Here is a 17,166-nt window from a genome sequence, read left to right on the forward strand (position 1 = left end):
TCTTGTTGTTTATCACATAACCAACGAATTGTGGTGGATGATATAACTTGCACTGGTCAAGTGTTCTTCCAACTCATAATGTACCAGGTATATGTTTTGTAGGATCTTGCAACAATTGTCAAGATGAGAAGCCTAGTACTTCTCATAAGTCCTAGCATATTAGAAAATACTGGTTTGAGTAACTTCTTACAATAACTAAGTATCTTTCCAACTTCTTATTTCTCTTTAAGCTTAATTAGCTTAGGATGTTCATCAATCCTTACGCGTTTTCGAATTTCAATATGTGCAACTTCTCGTCACATAACAGAGTGTTCTGTCAAACACTAGAATATCTCATTAGTTCTCCTCGAGAATTCATGACGATTCTTCTATGGGTTACCAATGACTCATCATGCTCTTAAGCATATGATTCATTATTGGACATGTGCGTGATTATTCTAATGGCGGAAATATTAGTAATCTTTAATCATGTGATCAATCATTCTTAGGTTCAATGAATGATCATGACTGCTTATGGTGATTCCATTTTCATCGATATGAATAACCTACGTTTTTCGTTGATTTGATGTGTATATCTCAATACCTATCCAACATCCCATGATGTGATTGGATTCATCATAGTCCATTTTCATCCAGAATTGAAAACTCAAACACTTCTTTGTGAAAGATAGTACTAGCTCGTCATTCTCAATGAGTAATGAGTTATAAATTTTACAAGATGATTGCTCCCACTAAATTCCATGTCTTCACGTGATAATTTCAAACTCCCACTCAATTCCACATGTTTCGTAATTGACTACTCAATTGAAACATTTCAAGAATTGAAATACATTTTGCTTTGCGAAATTATTAAGATTAAAACCATATATGTTCCCAACATATCTTTTCAAAATACCCATTTTGAAAAGGTTTCAGTCTTAAACTTATGGAAAGAGATTTTAATCTCTAACTCATTCATTTTTATAATGATGCGTAGCAATGTCATTATTTAAAAGTGAAATCCCATTTAATGTATGTCCTTCTCAAAATACCCTTTTCGGAAGGAGGTTTAACCATTTCATTTTCATAATGAGGTTAAGTAATGACACTAGCGTGGTTAACAATAATTAACTTAGCTTTTGTAGTTATCGGCATATCTTCCTTTGCAATTTTTAATCATAAATCTCATTTTTATTCAAGGATGCAACTTTGTTTCATTTAGGCTCTTAAGTAAATATTAATATTGAAACTCTTGGTCATATATTGTTCATAAACTAGCGAAATCTCTTGTTAAGACTTTTCTTTAGTCATTTTCTTTCAAAACTTTCTTTTGGTCTCCTCGTGTAGTTATCTTGAGAACATATTCTTTTGGTTACTTTACTTGGTCTCTTTTGTCATGTAGATCTCATCTATTCGAGACCATAGATCTCATCTATTCGTGTATACTATCTATTTAGGTATACAAATCATTCTTTCTTTCGTAGATCTCATATACTCAAGTATACAAATTATTCTTTGTATTCTTTGTGTCTTCATTTTTCTCCCACTCTATCTTTAGAATAAATACACTAAATATTCAAAGATAGTTTATGAGACACAAGTAATGATTTTGAAGTAGAAGGAGGACTATCTCATAGATTGACTAATAGATTTTAGGTTTGATGAGTGTACTTGGTAATTGACATTTCTTTAGAAGAGTTCATCAACTCCACATCACTTTATAATTGATCATACACAAGCCTTAAGCTTGTGGACATATAATGAATCCCATCATTATAGTTGTCTATTGGATCACTTTAAGTAGATGATCATATGTTTCTATGTGCAAGCATATAAAGACGAATTTTTAGAACAAGGAAATACGATAAAAGGGGTGACTTGGGTTGCAAACCAAGCCACCATAATCCAAAATACAACCATTGTTTAGAAAGGATCAACCATTTCCATGTCGAACACGGAAATCAAAATAGTTCTAAAAATCCGAAACACAACTTAAAATAAGACAATAATAAAAAAAGCAAAGCTTCATTGGTAGCTACTCCTAGCTCCTTGATGATTTCTCAAGCTTGCTTTTCCTTTCCTTTGTCTTTGCTTGGAGGAGGCCCTATTTACAATAAAAAGGGGATACATTATCACAACTTTGTATCAAAATACCATAGTTGAATTAGAAACATAAAAGAAAGGATAGTCATTTACCTACTGGAGTGATTTTTCCAGCTTTGATGTCACCAAGGTATTTGGAACAATTCCTTTTCTAATGTCCAACACCATTACAATAATGGCATTTATCAAGAGGACCCTTCTTGGTTTTGGACGTGCTAGCTTCAAAAGTCTTAGCCTTGGTGGACATGGGAGCTTGCCTCTTACCCTTTTTCCCATTCTTTTTGAACTTCCCTTTGCTCTTAGTGCTTATATTAAGCACGTCCTTAGGTGGGTAAACATTTAACCCCATGTCTCTTTCGGCTTGCACAAGTAACTTGTGCAACTCTTCGAGAGACACGTCCTTGTCTTGCATGTTAAAATTCACCCGGAATTGAACATACGCTTTGACTTTGGATAAAGAGTGTAGAATCTTATCTACAATGAGCTCTTTGGGGATTTCAACTTTTTGAATCTTCAAAGTCTCGACTAGCTCCAACAATTTGAGCACGTGAGGGCTAACCTTTTGGCCCTCCTTAAAATCGAGATCAAAGAATGTCGAGGCCGCCTCATATTGGACGATCCTCGGTGTTTGTGAAAACATTGTCACAAGTTTGGAATAGATTTCATTAGCGGTGCCCATTTTAAAGGCTCTCCTTTGGAGATCCGCCTCCATCGCAAAAATCAACACATTTTTCATAGCGGCAGACTCTTTGTGGTAAGCCTCATATGCTTCCCTAGTGGCGGCACTCGACCTAGCATTAGGTTCGGGTGGAGAGGCCTCGGTGAGGTAACGAAGCTTGTCGTCACCTTGGGCGGCTAATTTGAGTTGGGCATCCCAATCGGAGAAATTTGACCCATTCTTTTCAAGTTTAAAACGATCCATGAAGGATCGGAGCCATGAAACATTAGTGAGAGGTGCGGCGTTGGTGTTTGGTGCGGCCATTTGTTATGAGAAATAAAAGTGGTCTACAAAACAAAATAGAAGGAATAAAACATTTGTCGTTTTCAAAATAATAATAATACTCGTAAATTTTTAATTTAAACAAGTTTTATTGCATTTATCTAGTGACCTCTACCCAACTTTGATAAATGATTCCAAGACCCAAATTCATATTAACTTAGGCATCGGTAAAGCCGAATACAACCCTTATCAATATAACTCGGTGGATTAACTCTTTAATCGATTCTACTTTTAGAACTCTTGGTCGATAAATTTACATTAATATTTATCTTTAGCCCGAAACACATCCGGCAACCGTCGAAAATACTTTCGTTGAGTTCAACCCAAATTTTGAATAAATGTGTCCATGATCCAAATTTACATCAACTTGGGCATCGGTAAAGCCGAATACAACCCTCATCTTTATAAATTCGGTGGGTAGACATTTATCACCCACTTCCCCTACGTAATAAGGTTTGTACCCCGGTAAGGCCGAGTGCACTCCCTCACGAAATAGGTTTTCATGGTTTCTACTTTTTGGTAAGGCTAAGTCTCAATTGTTAATTTTAGCGAGAGGTCATGTCAATTTATTATCTATCACGTTTTAAGTGAACTAAAGTGATGAACTACGATAATTGTAATTGACACGGTCGATAAACTTGATTTAAATGATAATGCATGTTTTAGTTATAGCGATTTAGCGATGCATGCAACATATAAATAAAATGCAAAGCATAAATAAAATCCTAGTATGGCCTTCCTAAAATAGTAAATCTAATAAACTATTACAAATTCGGAAACCAACTCCTTTGGTCCCTTGAACTTCGGTCTTGGCACGCATTTCAAGGCAACATTTTCTTTGATGGATCGCCTTCTCGAGTGGCACCGTCTTCAAGGAACTCCGGAATAAATAAATTACATAATAAATTACATAATTTCCTATTATACATTTGTAATTAAAATAAAATAAATCTATTAAATTACAAAACGGTGATACGAGATCACAATAAATTACAACCGAATCGATATTCCTATACATTTCGGGTAATACCAATTAAAACTAAGGCCATACTAAGTAAAATTACATAAAATTAAAATATGACAATCATAAATAAAATGCAGCATTATAATATATATGAACATGCCCAATTTTATGCTAAATCGCCTTCAAGGAGCCAATACGATATTAATCGGTTTTTATGGATTTGCGTGATTTAACCTTTTAAAATCACAATAATTACATAAAATCGTATTTATGTACAAGTTAATTACCCTAACCATCTTAGGACTCAAAATTAGTCTCCACTAACATTTGACAATAATTAACCTAGATTTCTTAATATTGTTCATAAATGGACCTAAAAAAACAAAATTATTCCATAAACTTCAAATTAAATCATAAAAATTTCAAATAATTTCAAAATTTAAAATTTAAACTCATGAACATTTTGGAAAAATACCATGACACTCATAATTTTCAAAAACTTAGGATAAAAATTTCGAAAATTTATCGAGAAAAACAATGTTGCGGTTTATCGATTTTAACAATTATTACCATAAAAATATGAGAAAATTTATTTTCATCAACTTTTCACTTTTAGATCTGAAATATATGATAAAATGCAACATGTGACATTTTTCTTTAGTCATGAAGTATGTTTTAGCATTTTTACTAATTAAAGTCACTATTTATGTGATTTTTCATCAAAAATTCGTAAATCATGCATAAAACTTTATTATAGCCAAATATTTTAAACACATCTTGTAAAATTGCATGTGACAACATACTAAATTTCCATGACCAGATTCGAAATATAACTCATATTAACCTATTTACCCATTTAAATACGATTTTAACTGGAAAAATCCATATTTCGAGCAATACAGCTCATTTTATTATGATAATTTACAGGCCATCATTAGATAATATATGTGAAAACATATCCAAAAACCACTGAAAAAATCAAAGTTTAGCTATTTTTAGTCCAAAAATGACATTTTTATCATAAAAATCACATTTTAATGCCATTATTATATAAAATGAACAATAAAATCCATAAATAAACCAAAATATCCTAAATACATTTTAGGACTAGAAACTTTAACATGTAAATAAATTTCGTGATATGTCATAATAAACACAAATTTATAAGTTTTGTTTGTTAATCTTATAACTCGGAAAAACAATAACCGATTTGCATGCAAACAACCTAAGGCTCATGATACCGCTTGTTAGAAATAATTAATCACATTATTTAACATATTCATATATGTGACATTTAATTTAGTCATAAAATTAAATCTAGATCTTATGCATGCAAACATAATTAGAAATAGAGAAGAAATCGTCTTTCTTACTATGGGAGTTTCGGATTAAAGGGCACAAGTAAGATCTCCTTCTTACTTGTTCTTGAGCTTTCCTTATATGGATGAACAAAGATTCAAGCTTAGAATCCCTCCCAAAGATGAATACCCAAGATAACCTCTTAAAAGACTATTATTATTTGATCTAGAATAATTATAATCTTACTAAAAATGACCCAAAAACTGTTGTTTGATCTCTATTATTTCGGTATAGAGAGGAAGGATTTTTGGAGTTTTTATTTCTCTTACTAAACTTCTATAAGTTATGATGAATGAATAATATAATGCACAACACTAGTAAGTGGTTTTATTTACATTATAGAGATTATAAAGGGTAAAAACCCTTGGCTTGCTAGGTTGGGAAACCGGGTGCATGGGTAGGGAAAAGGCCAATGCATGAGCTTCAACTCTTCCCAAGAATTGTAGACATGCAAGGCTAGGATGTGTAGTAATCATTGTCCTTTTACATTATAAATTAAAACACAATGTAACCTTACTACTTACCCATTATTTCGGTACATTCATATAAAATGGAGAAGTCCATTTTATTTGTGATTTTGTCAATATGTCATATGTAACACATTACATGACATCTTATATATAAAATGTATTTTTAACAATTAAAAATCAACATATTAATAAAATATGTCACTTATAAAAATTAACATAGTAATTCATAATTACTTATACCAAAAAGTGTTTCCGAATTATAAACTACAACATTCTGTATTTATAATAATTTATTCATTCCCTTTCAATTGTTTCCGTAAACAATAATTTCATCTAAGTAATAAAACAATTCGATCACTTAGACCGTATCTTATTTAATCAAATTACAATGAGACACATAAATATTACTTCCAAAATCGTCCGTCAATTTTAAGTAATTTAATTAACGCGTATCGTCATACGATCAATTAAATATTCAATTAAGAGTGTTACCCTTTAGGTATGACCTAAGGGGATCAACTGATCACCACCGTCGCACGACAGTAATGTCAAACTCTAGTCAGCCAATCATTGCCGATATGTGTGGACCAGTTGACTGTAAAATATTACATCCCACATGTATTCCTAAAATGAGATTTAAACGTGTGATCATCATGATCGACAGTTGTGATCGCATTATTGTTGGAGGACACATATTCCAACAATAACATCTTTACGGTTCTCGGATTGGAGGGTTTGTACAACTTGGAGGAGATAAGCTACCATAACCTCACCCTTGAGTTTTTGAGCTCCTTCACTTATGACAAGGAGACCCATGATGTGTGTTTTAGGCTCAAGAATACCACTTTCAACCTAGGTAGTGATGCCTTTGCCGACCATCTAGGAGTAGGTAAGCGAGTCGTGGGTCACCATGATAAGGTTGAGAAAAACATGAAAGCTTTAAAGTATTTTCATCTTTACATGAGTAAGGAAAAGGTTAGTGTGAGTAACATGAAGACTAGTGACATCGAGCACCCCGTCCTAAAGATTTTCTTGCGCTCCTTGACCAACCTCCTCTATGAGAGGAAAGACCCGAGCAAGCTCAACTCCATGGAGGTATTGATCTTGAGCTCCTACCTTAACCCCCTCCGTGAAAACCGTTTTCACTTCAATGCCGTGTTTATGGTGTGTCTTACCCTTGGGAGGATGGTCAGGTCGGACCAATGCTCCTTAGATTGTGGGGCCTTGGTGACTCGGTTGGCCAAGAACTTGCTAGCTTATGAACCTGGGACGGTGGATTCACCCATGTCCAAGAAAGTTGTTTATTTTGATCTTGATTGGTTGAGGGCTTATTCTTAGGTTGTGGATGGAGAGGAGGACAACACCTACTCTTGGAGGGTCGAGGATGAGTGGCATATGAAGCTCCCTGCCGGTGAAGGACTACCCCCGACTTCCCCTTTAGAGAGGGAGGGATCACCCCACCCCGAGACCCAACGGTATACCATCCCTAGTAGCCTTACTTTTGACCTATATGATGCTACCGAGGAATGGGAGACCCCTCTGTTACCTTCCTCTCCATGTTCTCCCGTCGAACAAGCTCCCACATTGTTTCCCTACTCTATGCTTACAACGATGATGCCCCCACCATATGCCAGGAACTTTGGTCAAGGCCAACCCACCTTTGACTCCAAGTATCCCTTGTCGTACCTCATAGACTGAGTGAACACCGACCTTGTGTTGAGAGACATGCATTAGGCGGCTTATAACCAAGGAGTACGACCCGCCCACCGCCCTAGCTTTTGGTCCGGAGCTGGAGACACCTTCGGAGTCTTTAAGGCATATGGTATCCAACCATCGGATTGGGAGTACCACCTCCCTTTTGGTGTAGGACACTTGCGTGATCCATTTATGGGTGATGCCAGGATCTATTTTGGCAATGCCTATCAAGGAGGTGGAAGTGAGACGGGAACATCCGCGACGGCGGAGGCCATGGACTTTGTTGAAGTATGGGAGGAGGAGGCTCGTAAGGGACCAGGAGAAGAAGAGGAAAATGAATAAGGGGGGAGGACAAGGAGGAGGGACAAGCGAAAGGAAGAAGCAAGACGGTGAAGAGTCGTTCCGGGTGGGCAAAATGGGTGTCAAGCATTGGCAAGAAGAGGAAGCCCTCCGAGCAGTGGCGACTTTATGATTCGGGACTCCTTAGGACCTTTCTTTATCGTTTAAAACTTTGAACAATTTAATTCTCGTGGTCTAAGCCGGCCATAAGGCCAATACTAGTGGACCTTTTATGTTAGGATGGTGTGGTAATCACCGCTTGGACTCCATTGCATGTATGCTCGACCATAGGAAAACTTGGAGGCCATTAATGGCCGAAAATTTAGACTAGCCAGTGACACTCGGCCGAGCACCCTTTTCATTCTACCGAGTGGTGGTCCACTCGACCGAGTGACCGCTTCACTCGATCGAGTAGGCCGAAAGACAGACCCTGGAAACCTCCTGTAAAGACCCTCACTTGACCGAGTGACACTTCCACTCGACCGAGTGACTTTTACTCGACCGAGGAATTTTAGACCACCCATGACGCGTTTGACCTTGATTTTGGACTATACCGACCTCATAAAAGTCGAACGACCATAGGAACCCTACACAATGGACTTTTATGAATGGTTTAGATTTGATCTTGTCATTTGTTTGGGTGGTATACGAGAATAGTCAAACTACAAGTGATTATACGATAGCGTAACATACACGAGAACATGTATGCATTCCGTAATAATGGTGGATAAGTAAACCATAGTGGCGAGTACATGTCACATGTCGAGTATGTAACACTAGTATGAGTAGTAGCAGTTCAGTACGATATGTGAATGATATGTTGAATATAAAGAGTGGTTGGGCTTAGTCATGAAGAGTATTCATATACGCGTCTATACATATAGTAATCATACACATAAAAACCCCATCAAATAGATATCTACCTTGGCCACGCATGATATATAGATATAGTGAAACAAGTCAAGACCCTTTGGAGAACACAACATTTGACAATAATAGTAGATTACCGAGAGAGTGTCATGTGAGACTTATAGCGAACTTCGGGACGAAGTTCTCTTTTAGGGGGAGTGAATGTAAGAACTCGGAAAATATAGAAAAGAAAGAGCACGTCACGTGAGAAAGTAATGAGAGTGAACAAGAAACTTAGGATAGATATGATATATGTGCGTAGTCAAGCACTCCGAGGGACCTTGTGATATAGTATAATGATAAGAGAACACACAAGAACCGCGAATGAGGCTTGAGAGTATACCGAGGAATAATTGGGAAAGAGAATGGGTGGCGAACTTCGGGGATGAAGTTCATTTTAAGGGGGGAATATTGTAATACTCGAATAATTTGGGACCCACAAAGGACCTAGGGACACGTGAGGAATCCACGTATACTCGGAAGTAAAGGATGACCCCTCCTACGAGACCAAGTAAGATCTAAACTAGACCTAGTAGACTTTCAGTGGACCGAGTAGAACCCTTAATGGACCAAGTGAGTTGAAACACGGTCGAGTGAGGAGTATACTCGATCGAGTGAGTTCCACTCGGTCGAGTGAACTGGTCACTCGGTCGAGTGTTGGTGTGTTGTACCCGAGAAATGCTTTTCGCGATTTCATCCTATCTAAACCCTATCCCCTTCATTCTCTTCTCCTTCCTTCTTACTCTAAAACACTCTTCTCTCTCTCTAAAATGATCCCTAAACCTCCCCCCTAGCCTTCAAGCTTGGATTAATGATGGAACACCCCTCCTAATCCCCGATCTACCTTTGTAAGTCGACATCTCACCTTTTTCCTCTTTGTCTTATGTTAATCTCGAGTTAGGGTTTACTCAGAGAGATTAATTAGTATTTAGTTATGTAAAATGAGTAATTAATGACTAATAATAAGGGGTTTTATGTTGTATTATAGTATAGAGTGATTTGTGATAGTTATTATATTATTTATGTAGGATGAGATGGTTTTATGAGATGGATACTTGGTGATTTCGATTAGCTTATGGATTATGCAAAAAGGTAGGTTATCCTACTTGTTTTCAATTGTGTATGCATATTTGGGTGTCTTTTCTTGTTAGTATATTCATGAATTGGTTGGCATGTCATGTGAGTAGTCGAAGGTTTGTTGTTCATAATATGTGGGATGGGATTTATGAAAGAGTCATACGTTTAATGTTGTTCTTCCATTTATCATGCATGGTTGTGAATGTGTTGTGTTGGGAGTCTTTGGTGGTGGTACTTGATTGTTGAGAAGACGTAAGACAGTTGGGAAACCGTCTTGCGCTCGGGTCGCCCCTTGGAACTTCCCACTCCAAGGGGGATGTGCATATTAATGGCTTGAGTCACGGAGGGACTCGTGTGGTTGAGGCACGACGTCTGGCAGGGGATTCGGTTGGCTTCTAGACCCGGTACGTCTGGGCGTGTCCCGGTACCTTTGTGTGAGGTGTGGTGTTGTGGGCGTGTCCCTAGCACTGGTGGTTGTGGGTACGTCTGGGCGTGTCCCGGTACCGGTATGATGATTGCATAATCGAGTCTCATTACATAATTATGTCGCATCTACACTTATCGAGTCATGTCTTATGTTTGTGTATTGAAACTGACGTTTGTTGTGTCCGTGTAAATGTCACCTATTTTGGGAGTGGCCTGTGTCGATCCATATGATATTTCCGATCATATGGGGAGCAGTTGTTTACAGGTTAGTCTTGGTAGCATGCGAGAGAAGCGACGAGCTGTAATGACATTCGAGTCAAGCATAGTTGATTAGATTAGTGTAGTAGTCATGAGTTGTATTATTCATTTCATTTACCCATGTATGTCTTTTCGAGGCTCAGTGTCACGCTGTCGGTAACCAGCTCCAAGTTCTCTAACTAGGCCACTCAACTATAGTAAAAGGCCGTCTTACCACGTAGTGCGGAGTTCTAGTCTAAGCTACGTACATATCTCCCGGGATACCCTGACACCCGGTTCAACCACTAATCCCCCGTAGAAGATCAGTTCTATAGCCGATGGCAAAACCGTATATCTAAGCTTATTATTATAAACCTTACACCTTACTTATTCCATAAGTTGTTCTAATCTACTTCAAAAGTGTTTATTATTCAAAGGCTTCTCACAAGAGAAGCATCATTTAATCGTCTTTCCTAAAAAAGAAAATTTCCAAAAATAGCAACTTTCATATATATTAACTTTGCAAAAATGGAAACTTTCTTAAAATAGAAAATTCATAAAAATAGTAATTATTCGATATAGTAAACCGTTAAACTAGGTATTATATCAAAATAGCTATTAATAGGCCTTGAGACATATATCCTAATTTATTGTATAAAATGTTGAATTTATTTTTAAGAGCACACTAAAAATAGAAATTTAATCCATTTATAAATGTCAAAGGCCGAAATAGTAAAAAAGGCTTAACAAACAAATTTTACAGATTTCCGAAAACAAAACAGTCCTGCTATAAAAATTATAACTAATTCTAGTAAAATCGAAATGATGTAAGGCCAATTGGGTTAGAATCCTAAGATGCTTAGCTACAATATTTGTGATTGTTTTTTTCAAATGAGGACTTTAACAGGGGTTTAGAAACTGATCTTTAAAGTCTGACAGAAATCGTCGCACAAAATGTATCGGTTCATAAAACGGGTTTAATGAATCATTTTTGGTAAAGTAAAATTCTAACATCATCTATACTCTTCAAAGTTTATATACAAAAAGGACCCATATAGTTTCAAAGGATAAAATAGGTTTTAGAAATAATCTTTGAACTGTCCATTTCGCGAGTATTTCAGCGCGCTGTTCATAAATATTTTATTGTGAACAAACGACACGTACAAAAGTTACGAAATTTTACAGGTAGAATATAGACTTGAAATAAACATGAGTCTCAGACGAACACCTTAAGATGGAGAAATAAATTGTACAAGACGACAGACAGATTTGACAAAGTGCTGAAACTTTATTGAAGACATTAATAAGAACAATATATAAAAATTTCGACACATACTATAACAATAGTCTCACCCATTACTAACTTTTACAAATCCAATTATTCATTAATCTTAGAACATCGTAAATCAAATTTTTCGAAATAAACAAATCCAATTAAAATCATATAAAAACATTAAAACAAGTATAATACTTGCAACTACTCAATTCACTTAATGAAATATCGAGTCAGCCATCATGTGTTACCTTGTTTCCGAATCTGAATCAACAATAAGCTATCCTTCAAATGATTCATCTACAAGCCTATAAAACAATATAAATATATGGTGAGAAACCTTATAAAATGTTAATAAAAAGGATGAATGGAAAGAGTAATTAACCTATCTCTAAAATAGATGATTAAAGGATGAAATTGATGAACAAAATATCTTGCTTGAGATAGGAGGACTTGATCGAGACAATAGTAGTAGTAGAGAAGAGAGGTTTTGTGTGCTTTTCTTAAAAGTGAAAGAATGAATTAATGACCAAGGATAAAATAGAGAGAAACTCTCCTCATAAAATAGGGTCTACCACACTAGCACACTATACGGCTCAATCAAGAGACAAAGGGGGATTATTTTCCTTAATGAATGACTGTGATTAGTGTAAAAAGGGTTGTACACAATCATGCCATAAATGAGAAAGATGCTCACAATATAAAATATGTAGAAAAATCTCATGTCAATATCCACACGTCAATTGCTTGGGGGCCAAACCATAATTTCGAAAATCTTGATCTTCAATGATCATTTTCATAAGAGTCGGTCCATTTATGAAATCGGACTAAAATCAACTTAGAACGGAATTAAATAAATAGTTAAACAAAAACGTAAACTAAAGAATAAAAGTTAAATCTCATAAATAGAAATAAAATATACTCCCTCCTATTCATAATAACTCTCCCCTTTCAAAAGGGCACGCAAAAGGGGAGGGTTATTTTATTGTAAAGTATTGTTGTGGTGTAAGGTAATTGGAGAGAGGGAAGGTATTATTGTGGGGTAAGATGATTAAAATGAGTATTGTTATGGGGTAAGGTGATTAAAATAAGATAAAGTATGAGTATTGTGGGGTATTGTTGTGGGGTGAGTTGATTAAAATAAGTATAAAACTTTACTAAATAAGGAAGGGGGAGAGTTATATGAATAGATGAAAAAAAAGAAAGGGGGAGAGTTATTATAAATAGGAGGGAGTATGAGATTAGAATTCAAAAGAATAATAAAGGAGTTCAATAGAAATAAATTCCGAAATACAACAAACTAACTCGGAATAGAATTAGAATACGAGTTAAATGAATAAATAAAACAAAGCTGAAATAATTAGAATTAATACAAAATCTCGAGAATAAAAGAATTCAAAGGGAGAAAAAGAGATTACTCGGAAGTAAATTATGAGTCATAAAAGTTAAATCGTAATCGAAAACAAAATACGACTACGAAATTAAATTAGAAAAAGTGGCGGGTGTTACAAAATCGACCTAACATCCACCCCAAACAACCTTTATCGCTTCCTAATCATACCATCTTTTTCTTCTTTCCTTCTCCATTACCACCGCAAAACACACACACACACACACACACACACACACACACACTCTCTCTCTCTCTCTCTCTCTCTCTCTCTCTCTCTCTCTCTCTCTCTCTCTCTCTCTCTCTCTCTCTCTCTCTCTCTCTCTCTCTCATTTCGTATTTTCGTTCCTACCACTTTTGCTCTCCTCTTTTTCCTTACATGAAGTCTTTTCCCCTTTTCATGATTCACTAAATCCCTTTTTATGCTGCCATGCTCAAGTTTAATGACAGATTGACAGTGGTAGGAAGACAAGGTGTTGGCATTAGTGTAATGAGTTATTAATGACTTTGGGTATGGGGAATGGAAGGAGTGAGTGAGGGAGGGAGGGAGGGTATAAGAGAAGAGTTAAGGTTATTTGATGATAATAAAATTACATGATGCTAAGTTATTAATAGTAATTATAGGATAAAAATTAACCAAAAAAAGATCATATTTTCGTAAATTTAAGACAAAGTCTTGATTTTTTTTTCGACGAAAAATGTCAGTTGGTACTTTTAAACAAACCTAAATATTTTGTACGTTTGGACAAAAAGGAAAAAAGTTAGATAACTTGATGCTAACAACCCTAAATGTTAGGTATTTACTGACATAAAAACACGAGTTGGATTTAAACCTCATTTAAAAAAGAAAACAAATTTTTGTTTAAGATGTAAGTATCCGTCTAAAACCTTAAGACATGTCAAATAGATAACAAATTGGCATGACAAGTTGCCTAGGTAATGTAAAAAAAATTGTCTTTATTATCATGATGTGCTAGTATTTGGATATGTTTTATACTCCCTCTTATCCAATTCATTGGTTTTTTTTTGGTGAATAAAAGCAAGGTATAACATCAAAATAAACGGAAATAAAAAAAACCTACAAAACGCTACACTAAAACGAATAGAACGGAACCACACGAGGCCACGAGACGCCCTAATGTCTTGCTCATCAAACGGAAAAGGCGGTCTAGCACATTCGACAAAGTATAGGTGACCAATTGTTGCATTTGAGGCACTCCCCAATTAGCTGGTCAATCCACAACTGAATTTGCTTCGTGTTATATAGGGGTGAGCAAAACCGAGTACCCGATACGGTTTTGAAAACCGTATCGGGTATACGGTTTTTTGAACACCATTTTTTTGGTTCCGGATACGATACGGTTTTATCGGGTATACGGTTTTGGGGTACCCGATTAAACCGTTATACGAAATCCGGGTACCTGAATACGGTTTTCTGAATTTTCATTAAACGCAAAAAAAAAGGAACACAAACTGAGACGATAAAGTGAGTACACTACTGCAAAATGCAAATATTCTGCTTCAAATCCAAATAAAGACCTGCCAAGTTCCAAATTAGAAGTTCAAAGTTCAGACATCACAAAACTCGCTTCCAGAATGCACCCAAATTAGAAGTTCAAAGTTCAAATATTACAAGTCTTACAAAACATCGTCTACCAAATATTCAATACAATCATCCAAGTGTCTAATACACGAAACAAAACGAAAAAAAATGAAGAAAAACGAAATCAGAACAAAAAGTACAAATAAAATCAAACTGAAATACATATAAACAAGTAATGTACAAATGAAAATTAAAATTAACAACAAACCTTGATAAAGTGATGATTTGAGAGGCAGATCTGAATTTGGGGAAATAATATGATTGAATTGGGGATCTGGATTTCAAATTAGGGTTTAAAATTGGGGGAAAATGGGAAATATGTTTGATCGTCTGATTCTTTATTTTGCTAAGGCGATATCAATTAGGTAGGGTTAGTGACTTATAGTTATGCGTTGTTTTTTTTTCCTTTTTTTTTTTTTTTAAATAAAACTTAAAACCGGGTCAAACCGGGTATATGCTTTTCGAATTCTACTGACCCGGATACGAAACAGTTTCTCTAAAACCGTATCGGGTATCCGGAAAAAAAATGGCGTATATACGAAAAATCGTATAATGAGAACCGTATACCGTATCGTATCCGTATTAAAAATCCGTTTCGGAAATTTTTGCTCAGCCCTAGCGATATATATGATGTAGCTCAACTTTCCACGAGTTATCCCGAATAAATGGACATATTTGTATCATGTGGGAATGCCCGCCGTTGGGAAATCAAATCCTGATCCCATTAGCGTCCTTACAAACTTCGAATCCATTGGTAATATTTACTTTTGGGTGGTCTTCGAGACAACACTTCGACCGTATTTCTCTTCATTTATATATGACTTTTTTTTTACAAAAAATATATTTTATGATGGAATTTTTCATTGCAAATCCGAAAATGTTAGTTTCGTCTTTCAAAATTTTATAGTTTTTTCGGAATTTATGGTCTTAATTTTTTAAGCTTAACCTCCAAAAAGTAGATGTTACCAATGGATTGCATAACTAAAAGTTGGCTGATATGAGTGGTAAGTGTGAGATTTATCTGTATGCATCCCTTTAAATTTAAGAACTATAACGAATTATAACATGATGAAACTAGTCATAAAATAAATTGCATAAACAAAATTGTAAAGGATTAAGAAATAACCTTCGGTCCTAGCAAATACGGCCTAAGAACAATATCAAAGTAGATATTCGCCTATCAGTTGCACCCAAGACGATATGAGATATGCCCTTTGATTTTGCTAGAATCGATCCTAAAATTAACTAATTAATTTTTAGGTTTTTTGTGTTTTTTCGTAGAGATGAGAGGTAAGAGTGAGATGAAAAAATTAGGTTAGAAAATTTTACTCCTATCTCTCCCTTTAACCGTGTGTGAGAGAGACTAGGGTAGAATTTTTTCTCTTATTTTCGGTTATTACAAAATGTATAAATGTGTTAAAATTATAAATTGTCATCTAGTGAGGATCAAACCCATGACCTCTTGGTTTGAGTACCCTCACTATTACCACTATGACACATTCATCTTGTTGATATTAAATATAACCGATTACATTTAATTACGAATTAACAGATTAATTCGTCCAAGCTAACATTGCATACATTTAATTAAATATAACTTATTATATTCAATTTACGAATTGACAGTTAATTCGTCTCAACTAATATTATTTAATCTTCATTAAATAATTGTCTCATCAACACATTGACTAACTGTTTAGTCATATAAGACATCAATGTGATTATATTTCTATAACCACATCTCTCAAACACATCCTATAGGTGTGACCTTTAGGGACCAGTTGATCACCGCCATTTGTATGATAATAACGTCAAACTTTCTAGCAAGCCAACCGTTATTAGGTCATCGTTAATCAACTGATTAAAATACGAAGTATATCCTTGTGAACCTGTAAGAGATTTACAAATGTTATCACACTAATTTGTGGAGGACACAAGCTCCAACAGTAAGAGCTCTCATCTCTTAAACAAGTGGTCATGAGTTCGATTCTTGACTCTTGCGAATGGAAACAACCAAACTTGGGAGGGGTCTACCCGTTAAATTCATTTCAGTACCCCGAAAGAGATTGCCTCACTGCTGGTATTTACCAAAAAAAAAAAACCAATGGATAGGTGGCAAACCTGACTCGACCCAACCCGACCCGATGACGACCCGTAATCCGTCATCTCCCGATAATCAGTGACCCGAACTCGAACCAGACCCTACCCGATTTTGACCCGATCTGATATTAACCAGATTAATTAAATTGATAACCCGACAATTATTAAGCTTAATATTGTTCAATATAAAGTAACTAAACCAAATAATGGTTAAAAACTAAATTTAATTGTGAAAAATTGAA

Source organism: Silene latifolia, chromosome 11 (genome assembly GCF_048544455.1).
Source record: "Silene latifolia isolate original U9 population chromosome 11, ASM4854445v1, whole genome shotgun sequence".
NCBI classification, from domain to species: Eukaryota; Viridiplantae; Streptophyta; class Magnoliopsida; order Caryophyllales; family Caryophyllaceae; genus Silene; species Silene latifolia.